Source organism: Capsicum annuum, chromosome 12 (assembly GCF_002878395.1).
Source record: "Capsicum annuum cultivar UCD-10X-F1 chromosome 12, UCD10Xv1.1, whole genome shotgun sequence".
In the NCBI taxonomy this organism is placed as follows: domain Eukaryota; kingdom Viridiplantae; phylum Streptophyta; class Magnoliopsida; order Solanales; family Solanaceae; genus Capsicum; species Capsicum annuum.
The window spans coordinates 20,508,294-20,525,358 of NC_061122.1; the positions used below are offsets into that span (position 1 = coordinate 20,508,294).

At 37.4% G+C, this 17,065-nt stretch overlaps 1 long non-coding RNA gene across 13 annotated transcripts; it reads left to right on the plus strand.

Moving 5' to 3' along the window:
- Window positions 1-2,147: 2,147 nt before the first annotated feature.
- LOC107850845 lies at window positions 2,148-16,659 on the plus strand. 13 transcript variants are annotated; one of them, XR_007048222.1, is made up of 13 exons: window positions 2,150-2,486; window positions 2,583-2,709; window positions 2,812-2,918; window positions 3,029-3,062; window positions 7,871-7,891; window positions 9,937-10,368; window positions 10,782-10,891; window positions 10,970-11,080; window positions 11,457-11,697; window positions 12,415-12,504; window positions 12,662-12,732; window positions 13,442-13,560; window positions 13,679-14,041. It is a non-coding gene; the product is annotated as an uncharacterized LOC107850845 (long non-coding RNA). The 13 variants fall into 13 exon arrangements; XR_007048224.1 differs by having other exon boundaries at window positions 9,937-10,130; window positions 10,295-10,368; window positions 13,442-14,041; XR_007048225.1 differs by having other exon boundaries at window positions 9,937-10,130; window positions 10,329-10,368; window positions 13,442-14,041.
- Window positions 16,660-17,065: the final 406 nt, after the last annotated feature.

Genomic DNA, 17,065 nt, shown 5'->3' on the forward strand with positions numbered 1-17,065 from the left:
TTCAGTCATAATTTTACTAAATGTCGCTCCTGATTAATTATTATGAGTCATGTAAGTATTAAAAAATTAATAATATTTAATAAAAGAGATAAAATAGACATAAAATGATAAATTAACTCTTAATATTTTAAATTAAATTGGCGTCTTATATGAGGCTCACTTGAATTTTTTTCACAAATATTTTCATTGTAATTTTGCTATATCACTTTTAATTAATTGTTGTAAGTCATTTAAGACATGTCTGCTTCGTCGCTTCAATCGTGATTTTACTATTGGATATGATAAAATTATGTTAATTTTTATAGGAGCAACATAATCAATCGCTCTTAATTAATTATTATGAGCCGTATAAGTATTAAAAAATTAATAATATTTAATAAAAAAACAAAATAGACATAAAATGCGAAATTAACTCTTGATGTTTTAACTTAAATTGTCATCCTTCAAATGATGATTTTACTATACCAACCCTTATTATAAGTCATTTAAGTATTAGAAAATTAAGAATAACAAAGTGATATGTCAGCATACAAATTTAATTGACTATCAAAATTATATTAGCGTCATATAAATTGAAATGGGACAGAGGAAGATATAAAACACCATATATTATTTGAAAATGAGATAAAAAGTACTGTAAATAATAATAATTAACAAAAGGCACAATACATAACCATGCCCTTTAACTTGGCTTCAGATCACATTTATGACCTCCAACTTTGAGTGTGCACAAGTAGGACCTTAAACTTGTATAAAGTTGAACAAGTAGACACATATGTCCTATGTGGCACCCTACGTGGCCAATTCTTATCCTATATGACATCCTACGTGTATTATGCCACATAGGACGTGTGTGTCTACTTGTTCAACTTTATACAAGCTTAAGTGTTTACTTGTGCATACTCAAAGTTGGAGGTCATAGATGTGATTTGAGGGCAAGTTATAGGGCATATTTATATATTATGCCTTAACAAAAATATTTAAGAAATTTACTGATTGCCAAAATTTTATTTGTGCTGAATAAATTGGGATGAAGAGAGTATTCATATCTTATTGAAAAAATTAAATATTATAAATCACATAATTAACAATTTTAAAAAATTTTAAAAAATAAAATATTTAGCTGACTCTCGAAATTATATCATTGTCATTCAAATTGAAATAGAAAAAAAGTATTATAAATCACAATAATTAAAAACTTAAATTTTTTTTAATGATTAATTATCTAAATTCTATTTAAGTCACATAAATTGAAATAGAAAAAATATAGCACGGCCGTGCATATCTAGTTGTTTTGTTGTTATATAGAAGCATGGGTTTTGACTTGTGTGCTTCCTTGTCAATAACATTAGAAGTAGGGGCATTTTAGTCATTTAAATATGTTTTGCCTTACAGCCTGTTTGGACGGTGGTTTGTCATGGTATGCTATGGTATGATTATCATGGGAATCATATTTGTTTCCATGGTTTTTTAAAAATAATGGTATGGTATGTTACTATTCCATGGTTTGATAACCATGGAATGAGGCAATTTCTTGAACCACTAATTTGGTGGTGTGGTATGGTTCTCCCTTTTTTTTTTCAACTTTGTCCTTATATAATTTTATTTAAACCCATTATACCCTTTTACTCTTCTTAACCTTATACTCTCTTCTTCAACTTAACTCTCTTCTTCACTACAGCATCCATCTCTGGCACCACCCTATCATTTAACATAGTAGTATCCTCAGAAGAAGTAAGAGACGTTGCTACCTCATTAACACCTTTTAGGGTTTTTCCATTTTCGGGGTTAGAATTTTCAGGTAGAATAGACATAGGTATAGGTATTTTGCGAGGCCGACCACGACGGGGACGGTGGGAAGTGAAAGAAGGAGGCGGGTCGATGAGCTCAACATAGCTGACAAAGAAAACGACGTCATCAATATCCTGATTGAAAATTTATAACAAATAGGGGTATTTTAGTAAAATTACCCGTTAACATATAATACCATACCATCAATCCAAACAAAAAAACTATTATTAAACTACAATAAATGATACAGTCCATCCAAACATGATACAAACCGTACCATACCATACTGTATGTACCATACATTATGAAAGCATGGCAAACCACCATTCAAACAGGCTGTTACGCGTGTCTGGCATCCGGCTTTTTCGTATGTATACCCGTAGCACTTTTTGATAACCTCTCTTCTGTGATCAATATTGATGCAGAGTGGCAGAAGCCAAAGAGAGAAATTTAACAACAGCAATTCCTTCAGATCTACAATCCCTTATGGAGCGCTGTGAGAATCTGGAGAAGGAAGTCCGCTCATTTCAGTGATCAGTATCGATGCAGAGTGGCAGAAGCCAAAGAGATAAATCCATTGACGTTTGATACGCTGAACGGGAGAAATGCCTGCACTGTGCTGCCTATTATGGGAACTCTGATTGTCTCAAGACAATTCTTTGTGCTTTTCAGACATCACATATTGAGTCTTCTTGGTATACCTCTCTGAGAATTCACTTGTTTGTTTCTTATTTCTATGATGTATATTTATCGATTTGTTCTAAGTCATTGTGTTGGAATTAAACTTTTAGGGGATATGTTTGGTTTGTAAACGTTAAAGATGGTAAAGGAGCAACACCTTTGCACTTAGCAGCCCGTCAAAGATCATATTTTGCTAGACAATGGTGCTCTAGCTTGTGCTTCTACCGGTAGATATTGGTAAGTATCCCGTCCAAGTTTTAACTTTTCTTTTTCATTATATGTGCTTTCGTAGTAATTTTGTTCTTATAGCAGCTTCTTTTTTAATTTGCACAAAAATAGTTTCCCAAGGAGTACATCACTTCATTTGGCTACAAAAGCTGGTTCTCTTGATTGCATCTGTGAATTGTTAGCATGGGAGCAGATCAACTACAAAGAGATGATTCAGAGTATCAATTTTTTCCCTCTTTTAAGCTTGCCAAGTTTTGTACAACAAAGTATAGTTATGAACTTGCAGAATCTTGCTTACTAATTTTGAAACGAAATCCTTCATATGCAGAGCCTCTGCCATCGCCTTCAGTGATTGAGGGGAGGTACGTGTTAATAGAACTTTATTGAAAGGAAGAAAGGCTCAGGTTTTCAATATAATCTGAAAAGCCTCTATATATACATAGCCAATAACCTAAAGGTCCATAAACTAAAGGCCCAATAACATATGGGCTAACATCCCCCCTCAAACTCACAATGCAACAGCAATAAGCATTGAGAGTTTGTCACACAAAAAACGAAATCGAGACGCCGACTGAGCCTTCGTAAAAAGGTCAGCAATCTGCAAAGACGATGGAACAAAAGGAAGCGATATGGTCCCGAGCTGTAAATGATGACGGGTGAAGTGACAATCAATCTCAATGTGCTTCGTACGCTCATGGAAGACAGAATTCTTTGCAATTTGTACCGCACTTTTGTTATCACAATGCAGGGGAGTAGGCATAGAAATGTGAACCCCCATATCTGCAAGAAGCCAACGTAACCAAATAATCTCACATGTAGTCACAGCCATAGCACGATACTCAGCCTCCGTGGAAGATCTAGAGACAACATCTTGTTTCTTGCTCTTCCACGAGATTAAAGAGTCTCCAAAAAACACACAAAAACCAGTGGTGGATTTACGATCATTGCGATCTCCATCCCAATCAGCATCACTATAGGCTCGCAACTCGAGAGATGACGTCGAGGGAAACAAGAGATTCTGAAACTGAGTGCCACGAAGATACCTTAGAATACGAAGTACAGCTCCCCAGTGCACAGAAGTAGGAGCAGTAACAAACTGGCTAACAACATGAACTGCATGTGCTATATCTGGACGAGTAACCGTAAGATAAACCAAACTACCCACAATAGTCCGATAAAGACTCGGATCTGATAATGGAACACCATCACTAGGAGAGTAACGTGCATTGGTTTCAAGGGGAGTATCTACAGTCCTGTTGTCAGAAAGACGCGCCCGTGTAAACAAGTCAGATATATACTTAGTCTGAGAAAGAAGATACCCTTTCTTAGACTGAGCCACCTCAATACCCAGAAAATAACGCAGCAAGCCCAAGTCCTTCATTGCAAATCGATGAGCCAAATCATACTTCAATAACTCAATACCACTATGATCATCACCAGTAATAATCATATCATCTACATATAAGGACAATAGAATTCGCCCTGCACTTGTACATCTAACAAACAATGCTGAATCATGGTTACTCGGGACAAATCCAAGGGAAGTAATAACAGTGGAGAATTTCTCAAACCAAGCACGAGGGGCTTGTTTGAGACCATATAAAGCTTTTCGAAGCCGACAAACTTCACCTGGCTGGTGGTCAATACCTGGGGGAGGAGTCATATAAACTTCCGCGTGGAGATCACCATTCAGAAAAGCATTCTTGACATCCATCTGAAATATCTTCCACTGTCGAACGGATGCAACAGCAATCATAGTGCGAACAGTCGTCATCTTTGCTACGGGGGAAAAAGTCTCCTCATAATCCATACCATATTGTTGTGAATACCCTTTTGCCACAAGTCTTGCCTTGTATCGCTCAACAGACCCATCAGATTTTGTTTTTATCTTATACACCCATCGACAACCAATCGCATGCTTACCAGGTGGGAGAGTAACCAAATCCCATGTATGTGTATGATGAAGAGCAGCAAGTTCCTCGGCCATAGCATTCTGCCAAAGAGGATCAGACACAGCCTCTCTATACGACTCAGGTTCAGACAAATGATGTATGTTTGCAATAAAGGAAGCAAATGAGGCTGAATATGTAGAATAGTAAAAATCTGGCAGTTTGGTGGACTTACAAGGTCGAGTAGACCTCCTCAGAGGTGGTGGGTCTCCAGTCTCAACAGTCGAAGGAGCAGACTCAGGCACAGGCGAGGCTGAAGCACTATCAGGTGGCACACCAGATGGCATGGATGAATCCGGAACTGGAACCTCTATGTCAATCCCAAAGGGATCAATAAGCCGAATATCTGACTTTGTCACATCATGGGTTTTAGCTGGAATGGAATAAAAAGGAATATGTTCCAAAAAAGTGACATGTCGTGAAACATATAATTTCTGACTTACAGGATCATAGCAACGATAGCCTTTTTGTCTAATACCATACCCCAAAAACACACATATAGCTGATTTTGACCCTAACTTATTTCGTTCAACATGAGGACGAAGAACAAAGCAAGTACATCCAAAAACTCGTAATGCAGAATAATTCGGCGGGTGACCATATAGTTTCTCAAACGGAGACATCCCTGAAGTCAATGCAGTAGGAATACGATTAATCACATATACAGCAGTTAGAACTGCTTCTCCCCAAAAAATACTAGGAACCTCTGCAGACAAAAGTAAAGAGCGTGCTGTCTCAACAATATGACGATGTTTTCTTTCTGCCAGACCGTTCTGCTCAGGAGTGTCGGTACAAGATGACTGGTGTATGGTACCATCAGAGGCAAGTAACTGAGTGAAGTCATTAGAGGTATATTCACCCCCTAAGTCACACCTGAAACACTTTATCACAGCTGAATGTTGTGTTTTAACAAGGGCTCTAAAGTTGTTGTAAATGCCAAAGAAATCAGATCTGCGTTTCATAAGATACACCCAGGTATAACGAGTATAGTCATCTATAAACGAAACATAATAGGTCGATCCACCCTTAGTGGATACTGGCGCTGGTCCCCATACATCAGAATGAATAATGTCAAAAGGAGCAACAGAATAAGACACACTTTTATTAAACGGTAAGGCAGAAAATTTTGCCAGTTTACAACCACTACAATCTGAAATATCACTAGTGTTCACATGACCCAAAGCACCACTAGAGACCAAAAAACGTAAACGTGAAACTGACACATGTCCTAATCTGGAATGCCAAAGATAAAACTGAGAAGACAAAGGACTCAAACGAAAAGAAGATAAATCTATGCTAGAGGCAGCAACTACAGACACTTTGAGATTCTCCAAGACATAGAGTTCCCCCAACCTACGGCCGGTCCCAATCACCCTCTGAGTGTGTTGGTCCTGTATAACACAAACAGAATCAGAAAAAAACACCCAATTACCAGCCTTACACAACTGACTGACCGAAACAAGATTTAAAGCAAGTTTGGGAATGTAATAAACATCAGAGAGGACAATGTGAGGGGTAGTAACAGAACCAACACCCTCGACTGACATAGGTACAGCACTCGCGGACATAACAGAGATTGGTGAAATGGGTGACAAAGAACCAAACGATGACAAATGAGGGGACATGTGATGAGACGCACCAGAATCCAATATCCACAAGGAGGAAGGAATACCTGAGGTACTAGAAGAAACTGAACCCGAATGAGACATAGATGCTGACATGGCCGTAGGATTAGAAACGAAGAACTGTTTGAACTGTTCGAAAACCTGGGGATCCAACGCAGAAGGTGGCATAGTGCTAACAGACTCAACATCTACAGATGGTGCAGCAGCAGCGAACTGTGGAGGACGAGATGACCACGGAGGAGCACCAGAGGAGCGTGACGGAGACTTTTGCTGCCCATATTTCTGTTGCTGCCCAGATTGAGGCTGTTTGACCTTGTTAAGTAACAACGGACACTGAGCCTTCCAATGATTTTTCTGTTTGCAGAATGCACACTCATCAAATGCAACTTTAGGAGATTGTCGAGTCTGAGTACGGGGTGGCCTAGACTGATCAGTTGAAGCAGCAAACACGACAGGAGTAGTAGTTACTTTAGACCCTTTATCCACTTGAGACTTGATACGAGTCTCCTCTGCAATCAGTTCATGAACCACAGAATCAACAGTAGGGAGGGGAGATCGATGAAGGATTGTTCCACGTAGGCCCTCAAAGTCAGAACGGAGTGCCATCAAAAACTGAACCAAGCGTTGCTCTTCCCGTCTAGCAATGTACGGCCCAAAACCTTTTAACTCCGCAGATTCAGTAAGTGCCAATTGATCCCACAAATCCGACATGGCAGCATAAAAATCTTGAATACTGAGATCATGCTGTTGAAGAGCACGGATATCATACTCCAACTGGTACTGCTTAGCAAAATTAGACTGAGTGTAGAGTCTTTCCAAATGATCCCAGACCTCCTTTGCTGTGTCATACTTAGCCAATTGCATACCAATTGACTGAGTTACAGAATTGTTAATCCAAGTGATAATCTTGGAGTTATTAGTTTCCCATAAGTCCACCAACAAATCAAAATTTTCAGTTTTATCATCGATAGGTCTTGGTTTTACTCCGGTGATATAACCCCACATATTCTTCCCACGAAGAAAATTCTTCATGACATAACTCCAATAGGCATAGTTCTTACCATCTAATTGAGTACTAATGGACTGGAGAGAATCATCCTTTCCAGTCATTGTAAACACAGCAACACACAAACAATTCAAAAAACAAAAAGATGCAAAACCCTAGGTTGAACAATTCCGAACGAACAACAATGGCAGCAAGCAAAAGAACGAAAGACGAACAATACCAGACAGCAAACGAAGACAGCAACAAATCAATCCAACCAAAAACCCAACGAAAACAGCAAACGAATACAGCAGCACCTCAAAAAAAAATTCGGGGCTCCGCCCCGAACCCCGGACGGGGGCGCGCTGCCCCCCGTACCCCCCAGCGAACTCACCGCGGAGTTCGATCCGCGCAGTAGGTGCCTTCTACAAAATCTTCAACCAACAAATCAAAGGACATGGATCGAACTAGCTTTGATACCATGTTAATAGAACTTTATTGAAAGGAAGAAAGGCTCAGGTTTTCAATATAATCTGAAAAGCCTCTATATATACATAGCCAATAACCTAAAGGTCCATAAACTAAAGGCCCAATAACATATGGGCTAACAGTACGAACGAGGACATATACAGGTACTCCTTTCTTTTCTATCTCCCACCTTTCCTCCATAGAAGTGTATATGTTTAAACAGAAGATACCAAGCTTTATAATGTTAATGAGCAGCCCGACGTTGTGGTTAATTGTGCCGCACTTTCTGTTCAAATGGTTGTGAAAATAAATTTGCCACTGTGGTTGAGGAACCTAGAGATGATGACACTATCCTTCTTCATTATGGAAAAATCAGAATGACGCAGTAGAAGACCCATTCCCCCTGATGCTTCTTCCAGTGTAGCTCACTTGAAAACCCAAGTTTGCCCTCTTCCCATTTCTTTTTCCCAAGATAACCAAACATGCTAAGCATATCTTTGTCCAGCTTACACTATGTAGAATCATCACCTTTAAAAAAGGGCAGTCCCGTGCATTAAAGCACCCGCTATGCGCGGGATCTGAAGAAGTGTCGGATCACAAGGGTCTATTATATGCATCCTCACCTTGGATTTTTGCCAAGAGGCTGTTTCTTTACCAACAAAGTTTATTAATATCATGCACCATTTCCAGATCTATGCAAGAGTATTTGAAATACAAGCACAAATTGAGAAACAGACACATATTTAGCAATCTTCACCTTAATATTTATCTCATTTTTGGAAGAGGGAGGAATAAACAGTGACCAATAACCTTTTCATTCTAAAGTCAGCATGGGCAATGTTCAAAGGCACTTGAGATACATGCACAATCCCTTTAGTGAGACACAAAGAGGAGAAAAAGAAATATGATTAATTATATTTATTTTTGCCTTGTGTCACATGAAATAGGTGCTGGTTTATATCTATTTTACTATTTTGTTCGATGAAATTGAACAACAAAAGATAATATTGGAAAATGAAGTATGCTTTCCACAAAATTAGACACCACTAATGTTTAGCCAAAACATAGTTTTCCAGAGAGAACAAAAAGTACTACACTAAAGTAAAGAGAATCTCACCATAGATTCTTCATCGCCCTCACCAATCGCAGGGCCAAATCACAGAGCTCTTGTGTAGTGGACTCGACAGTCATGGGCTTACCATAAGAGAATCTATGGTGCTATAAGGGGAAGGTAGAAAATTTTCGATTATTCGATCGAGACAGAGCAACACAAATTGCTCTCAATCATATGCATGTGAGACTGGTTTTTAAGTGTGTAATAATGTAATAATTAGGCAATTCATTTCTGACCCTTGGAACTTATAAACCTAGCTTAGATAAATGAATAAAGTTGTGTGTGCTTCAGTAAAGACGAAGACGAGTATCTTGGAGAGATTTTTGTGTGAGCTGGGTTGCATTTTCACATCTATCTGACATACTAATGTTTTGCTTCCCCTCACTTGCCATAAAAAATGGAGAATGAAAACCAATTTAATCACGATCAATGATGTAGGTTCGTCTATGTTGAAAGTAGTAGCTCGACCTCTTGCACCTTTAGCCCGAAGTTTTCTTTGTTGTGAATATGATTATTTGTATGTCTTGTTAAGAATTACTCAATCTTAAAAGTCATAATATATAATATATAAATATGACTCTAAACTTACATCAAATTATAACATTACTTAAATTTTGTCAGTGCATAAGTAGGTCTTTTAACTATACAAAACCTAAATAAATAAACACTCCGATTTTGCAATTTACACACGTCCACTGAAATGCTACCACCTAATAAAAAAAATACATTATAACTATGACCTTTTAACTTTGCCAGTGCACAAATAGGCTCTTTAACTATACAGTTCTAACTCTAACTTGCATGGTTTTGAGTGTATACACATATTTTATCACGTAGGATTAGAGTGTTTATTTGTTCAAGTTTTGTATAGTTAAAGGGCTTACTTGTGCACTGTCAAAATTTAAGTTCAATGTTATAATTTGATATTAAATTTAGGATTATATTTATTGTATTATGCCATTTTAAAATATTAAAAATATTCTTAACACGGGTCATATCCTTTAGTATTAGTACATTATATAAGTGGTGGTTTCGACATGTATGCTTGCCGGCAGGAAAAAATTGTTCAGGGATATTTTTGTTATTTGATGGCAGATAGTGATGAATTGGCACAGCGCTTTATTATACGCGTGGTAATACAAGCCCTCCATCGCATACTTGCTATTGTCTCCTTCTTTCTCATCTCTGTGTTCTTCTCCATTACTAAATAAATGTTCTGATAAGCATACAAAAACAGCAATCAACAAAGCGAAAAAACAAATTTAGGTTGGTGCGCCTGCTTTCTGCGGGTATGAATTTACCATTTCTAAAGGTTTTGATTATACAAATTTTATTCGTTGGGATGAAGTTTGCTTATTTTCAAAAATTAGGGTTTGTTTGTAAGCTTAATTAGGGGTTAAGGTTAGTGAAATTAGCGTCTGTCGTGTGAAAATTTGGATCTGTTTGAGAACAGTTCATAATAGGAGCTTTGGTTGAGTTGTGGTTAGATTTCAGCGATGGAGGTGAAGGGGATGGGAAAAATTACAGGTATGGTTTACTAATTGAGTAATTTTCCTTCGACGCTTTATGCCTGTTCTTGCATTTGTCTCTTGTGATTGAGTGTCTTAGCTCTATCTTTTGTAATCTCTAGCTTAATTAGTTATTTTCTAATAAGCTGCAATCAGAACTACAAATTGGTCCTGTAAGTTTATCAGTTTTGTTGGTTTGTACGAACTTATGATTATGAGATTTTAGCAGTTCATTTATAATTCTTCATTATATTGCTGATAATAATAATAATAATAATAAGGATAAACATGTTTTTGACTTGGAATTCTATAAATTAGGGATAGTGCCAAAAGTTAAAACTTGGTACGTAATACATCCTCAAATGTTTAGATGCAGATGGGCTTCAATTATAGATTTTGAAGAAATCTGATTTATGCATTTTCTTATTTCAGCTCGACTATACAAGATAAAACTTCAGTCTATACATGATCAGTTTTTGAAAAATCTGCAGAATATCCTCATTCGTGAACAGAAAGGACAAAAACATCACATTCATAAACAGGTTCGATTGGTGTTATGTATAAGCTCCTTTCGCAAGGATCTTTTGTAATATCTTCAACTTTGATTTCGACGGATACAGTGAATATTGTGCTTGGATGGATGACACAGCAGCTTCATTGATGAATAGAACAGCAACGGCGACCTCCCTCTCCGCTAGAGCCGTCCAAAAGTGTATTGATTCCCAATTTTGGTATAACCTCAAGACTGTTTATTGCTTATCTTACGGAATGTTTGAAAATTATGTCTTTGCGTTACATCAGTTCGTTTTTGAATGATGAATTTCGTATGCGTTCTTTCTCGGATTAATTTAATTTACTCCTCTGCGTTTACTGATATGTTCATAAGAGATTCATTTATCATAATGACCTGCTTATACATCGCATAAGAGGAGTTAAAATTCATTTTAGAAAGACATTTTTTATTTTTTGTAGCGATGATCATGATATTTCATTTATTAGGATATCAATTTTTGGTTCTTAGTTCTCTTTTTTCCCTTTCTGTCGACTGCTATAAAATTATAGTTGGTTTGAACAATAAGTAATGATCAAATGTCTACTTCATTTCAGGTTTAATAACTTTTACGAGCAACAAATGTTGTTGGGTTCTACGTAGCTATACATTTTTTTATCCTTTTCTGGTTATTCTCTTCCAATTCCATTTCATTGGCTCACTGTGGGGATGGTTGCGATGAATTTTTTGAGCTTAAGCTGATGGGCGAACAAAAGCAGTGCCTCTAAAGCTAGGGAGCCAGGGGTAAAGCTACGTACACACCACTCTACCTAGATCTCATTTGTGGAATTACATTAGGTATGTTGTTATAGTAGTAGTTTATACTTATAAAATGATCTGATGCAACTGAGCAAACCATAAGGATTCAATAGGACTGGACTATTAGAACGGAAAACCTCCAATTAAACCCAAAAAATATAAACCAGAAAGCAAAGAAGCCATAACCAAAAACTACAAGTTGTATAATATAAAATAATTTGACATAAAAACATACCAAAAATAAATTTTAAAAAATAAAAATTAACACATACCATCAAAGCATTGGAACAGAGAATATGCTCTATTGTCTAACAAGTTAACTTTATCTAATTTTACTTTAATTTGAAAAAGAATTGTTGTTGATGAAAATTGCCAGATTTTTACTTCTACAGATATGAAGGAATCAAGTTTGTTACTTTATAATTCCATGTTAGATATATCAATATGTTATAGTTTTCATAGATTCCCTCTTATATTAGGATTAGTCTTTTGAGTTTAGATGTTAAGAGAAAATTAAAGAAAGGGTGAATATCGACTGTTGTTGCTGGTGGACTGGACTATAAATTACTCTTATGAATATTAATTAATAAAACTGGGAAGTGACACAAAACTAAAGCATCGAGGGAAATTTGACACATAAAACTCTCATGAATACGTATAGTTTTTGTGTTACTTTTAATTGCAGAAAGTGACAAAGGAGGTCTTCAATTTTCGTCTTTGTGCTTCTCTTGTAATGTATGAATGTTGTTTGTGCAGATTCAAATGTCTTAATTGAGTTGAGAGACTTCAAATATGATTGAACAATGCCTAAGGTTTCCGCCGTCATGAACTTTGTTGTAAATGGAGGTAATTAAAGATATGAACTGGGAAGCAGCTAGAAAGGTCCTCAATGTCGTATTTTTCTTGATTTTAACTACGCTCCTGCCTTTTCTTATTTTGTTTTCCTTACAAATATAGGCTTCGACCCCATTACTATCTGAAGCTCGCTGTTCTGGTTTTGCAGGTGGTAGCTGGTAAATTTGTGCATGCTTATTCGACGAATGATTGGATGCTTGGCGTTGCCTTTCGTGCCAGGTATGCATTATCTGCAAACTTAATAGTACTTTATTTGACGGTTTCAACGATTCCCCTCTATTTGCTTTCACATTTGATTTGTCGTTTTCTGCTTCTCTCCCTTCACTTATTTTTCATGTAAAAATCAAAATAATCAGGCTTCATGTGGAAGCTAACAAAGCAGACCTCGAAATCGATATATCAGAAAGGGCATTATTGTAGTTCCAGTTAGTCAAGTGAATTATTGGTGTCTTGTAATGTGAGGAAAGGAATGGTGGTGTAAAGTTTAGTCTCATATGTTCGACAAGGTTTGTTAGCTAGGGAACTGGTCCTTTGAAGATGCTACATTCATTCTGAATGTAATTCGAACTTTCTAGCCAAGGTTCGAGGGAAGGAAATGTTTAATTTTATTGGAGAGTAGTTGCTTATTGTTCAGGCCTTCACTTATACAGTTCATTAGGTTATGCGGTGCGAGTATTAAGGAAATCTCTGAGCTACATATAACATAATGCGAATATACCTTATCGCGAGGCCCAAAACCACCCTCTCTGAGCTTGTTTTCACCCGAGAAGTTGTTTGTAGCTGTCTATATGAATCCAAAATTGAATATTTTCAGATGTATATATTCTTCCTCCTTTCTTTTCTTACCTATGCAAGAGAACTTTGTAGATACATATACATGTTCAACATAACTGACATCCAAGTTTTTCCTGCTACCTTTAACATACAGAGAGTTATATCAATCTGGCATCCTGTTCCATTGTCACTGACGCTGGTGAAGCCAATGCCACTGCAAAACTCCCAACACTTCTGCATACAATTGCCAAGACTAATGTCTGCATTATCATAGTAATTAGTAATAGTACCAGATATATCTGCGAAGTCTCCTCTCTTTTGCCAAGACTAAGTGTTTTGCAGCAAAATTTACTATCAATAATGACAACTCTTGCTGATTCATTCTTAGCAGAATTGGATGAATTAGACCATAATACAACTGATGTTCATGAACATATGGAGAAAGATGGATGTGAAAAATTAGCATTTAATTATCATGATGATGATGATGAGTATGATCTAGATAATGTTTTGAAGCTACGAAAATCACGTCATTACATTGACATAATGCAGAAATTAAAGGCGAAGATGCCCTATTTTTCGCGAATAAGGGTGATGTTCTTCCTGAAGCAGATGATCCAGAATATAAGTTGATATAGATTGTAACATGTTATCAGTTGATATTGAAGATGAAATTGACATATAATCCATAATTTTATGTGTGACAAGTACAGATTGACATTTCCCGACTTAGATTCACTTGTTAATCATCCAATTGATTATGCTAGAGTTGTTAAAAGAATTGGTAATGAGATGGATTCAAGTCTTGTTGATTTGCAGGGGTTATTGCCTTTAGCTATTACCATGGTTGTTACTGTTACAGCATCAACCACCACTGGCAAGCCACTGCTGGAGCACGTTTTAGAAAGGACATTGGAAGCATGTGATAGAATCTTAAACTCAGGGCATTTTTCGGTCGAGACAGGATTGCATCAGGGATCGACTCTTAGCCCGTTCCTTTTTGCGTTGGTGATGGACGTGTTGACGCGGAGCATTCAAGGGGAGGTGCCTTGGTGTATGTTATTTGCATATGATGTAGTGTTGATTGATGAGATGCGGGGAGGTGTGAATGAAAAATTGGAGGTTTGGAGGCAAACTCTTGAATCTAAGAGATTCAGGTTGAGTAGGTCCAAGACAGAGTAGGAGTGCAAGTTTAGTGATTCGAGTCAAGAGGACGAAGTGGTGGTGAGGTTGGATTCCCATGATGTTTGTAAGTGGGATAGTTTTAAGTATCTTGAGTCTATGATTCAAGGAAATGACGAGATTGATGAGGATGTCTCTAAACGTATTAGAGCAGGTTGGATGAAGTGGAGGCTCGCCTCAGGAGTGCTGTGAGATAAGAAGGTGCCCGCAAATTCTGCAGAGTGGCAGTCCGTCTGGCCATGCTGTACGGAGTCAAGTGTTGGTCAGTCAAGAACTCCACATTCAAAAATTGAAGGTGGCGGAAATGAGAATGTTGCGTTGGATGTGTGGACTTACTAGAGGGGATAGAGTTAGGAATGAGATTATCCGGGAGAAGGTGGGAGTGGCTTCGGTGGATGACAAGATGCGAGAAGGAAGGTTGAGATGGTTTGGGCATGTGATGAGGAGAGGCACGGATGTCCCAGTTCGGAGGTGTGAGAGGCTAGATTTGGATGGCTTCAGGAGGAGTAGAGGTAGGTCAAAGAAATACTGGAGGGAGGTGATTAGACATGACATGGAGCAGTTACAACTTACTGAGGACATGACTCTAGACAGGAAGGTGTGGAGGTCGCGGATTAGGGTAGAAAGCTAGTGTGAGTGTGTGGATTGTGGCAAGGTGGTAGGAGAGCACTTGTGTAGCCGGGTGTCCCTCTTTCTTATCTCTTATTTCAAATTGCTAGTATTTTCTCTTATTTCGTATTTCTCTAATATTTTTTTTTTATTTCTTATTTCGTTTATGTCATCCATCCTGTTTCATGTTTCATTACGACCTTGATGTACTATTCTCTATCTTGAGCCGGGGGTCTATCGGAAACAGCCTCTCTACTTCTTCGGAGGGAGCGGTATGGACTGCGTACATTTCACCCTCCTCAGACCTCATTTTGTGGAAATATACTGGGATTGTTGTTGTCGTCGTCGTCGTCTTTCCTTGAACCAAAAAATTATGTTTCATCTATCTGTTAACGTTTCATTCCCGTTCTTTCATTTTCATATATAAACTACTTATCAAAACACTAACACTTCACAATTTATGCAACAGGTTTCAATTGTATGGTTATTCATCTCAACTCTCAAGCTAAGGATGCATCATATTTTTTTATCTAATGTAAATAAAATGTACATAATTCCTTGTAAAATTTTGCTCCTTTAACAAATAGCATAAAATAAATAGTTTGTTCCATATATTGATGCATTGAATTTAATTATTCTTTACCTGCAACATGGGCTTGTGCTAACACGGGCCTCGACCCCCTAGTATATATAGAAGAGATGTTTCGATGCGTGTGTTATTCGTCCTTAAAGTTCAATGTAAGGACATAATGGACTTTGCCGTGCTAACGCGTGTGTTATTCGTCCTTAAAGTCCAATGTAAGGACATTAACTTTGCCCGTGCTAGCACGGGCCTCGACCCCCTAGTATATATAGAAGAGATGTTTAAACGCGTGTGTTATTCGTCCTTAAAGTTCAATGTAAGGACATAGTGGACTTTTGACTATTTATTTGTTCACAGGTGTCTTTTATTTCTTTCATTACCAACCACGTGTCTTCACATCAAACATAAGACTACATCAGACCTTCATGGTTATCTTCACAGTTCATGCTATTCTTTTTCTTTTCGAAGCAATCTGATTTGACTGGAGAAAGAAAAGTAATCCGATTTCTCTTCGCTGCTAAAAATTCTACAGAAATTATTTTGATTGTTCAGTTCCAATTTTTATTAATTTCGGTAGGCTTTCTATTTCTAATGATACCGCTTTGAGATTTTTTTTGGTAGAATAGCTTCATTCTCTTACTAGGTTGATATGTGTTCTTTTACAAGGGATAAGCTACGTGTCTTGCTGCTGCAACTGCATAGACACGTAAGACGCCCATCTTGCTTAAGCTGGTTAAATTGCGATTTTGCATATTCGTAGGGAGAAAAAGTATGACTATGCACCCAATAAGGGCTTTGATGCAGCCAAGGTGCTCGAAGATATGCCTTATGCAACTTAGATCTGATACTTGAGGATAGTTGAATTTAATTTATTAAATTTTTCTTCTACTGAATAGCATTTGATTTTTATTTCTTAAGAGTTTTTCTCCTATTTGGATGTCTCGCTTTTATAAGTGCACAACTGATGCATATGTGGAATAGGACATGTTCTGCTTTTAGAGGGATTTGGATCATGTAACATCCCGTAGCATTCTCCGCTTAATACCGCCCTTAGTAGCATGCCGAGAGAACTCTCCGCTTAATACCGCCCTTAGTAGCATGCCGAGAGAACTTACAACATGAAATTTCTAAGTGTTAAAAGACTTAGTCATATTTATGAGCCCTTAACTTCAATGATTTTTAAATTGATCTTTCTGACCTCGAGGAATAGATTTTTGAGTTGATTCATGTTCAAGGGTGTAAAGGGATGTCTTGGAGAAGTTTCAGATTTTTCAGATGAGGTTTAAGACGTGTTTGAATTTCGAAAACAGTAGGTTACCACGATTGCACTGCTTTGCGGTGCTATAGCGATGGGACCTTTGTCGCATCACGGTGAGCTCCAAAAGTGGGTTTTAGCTGCGAATT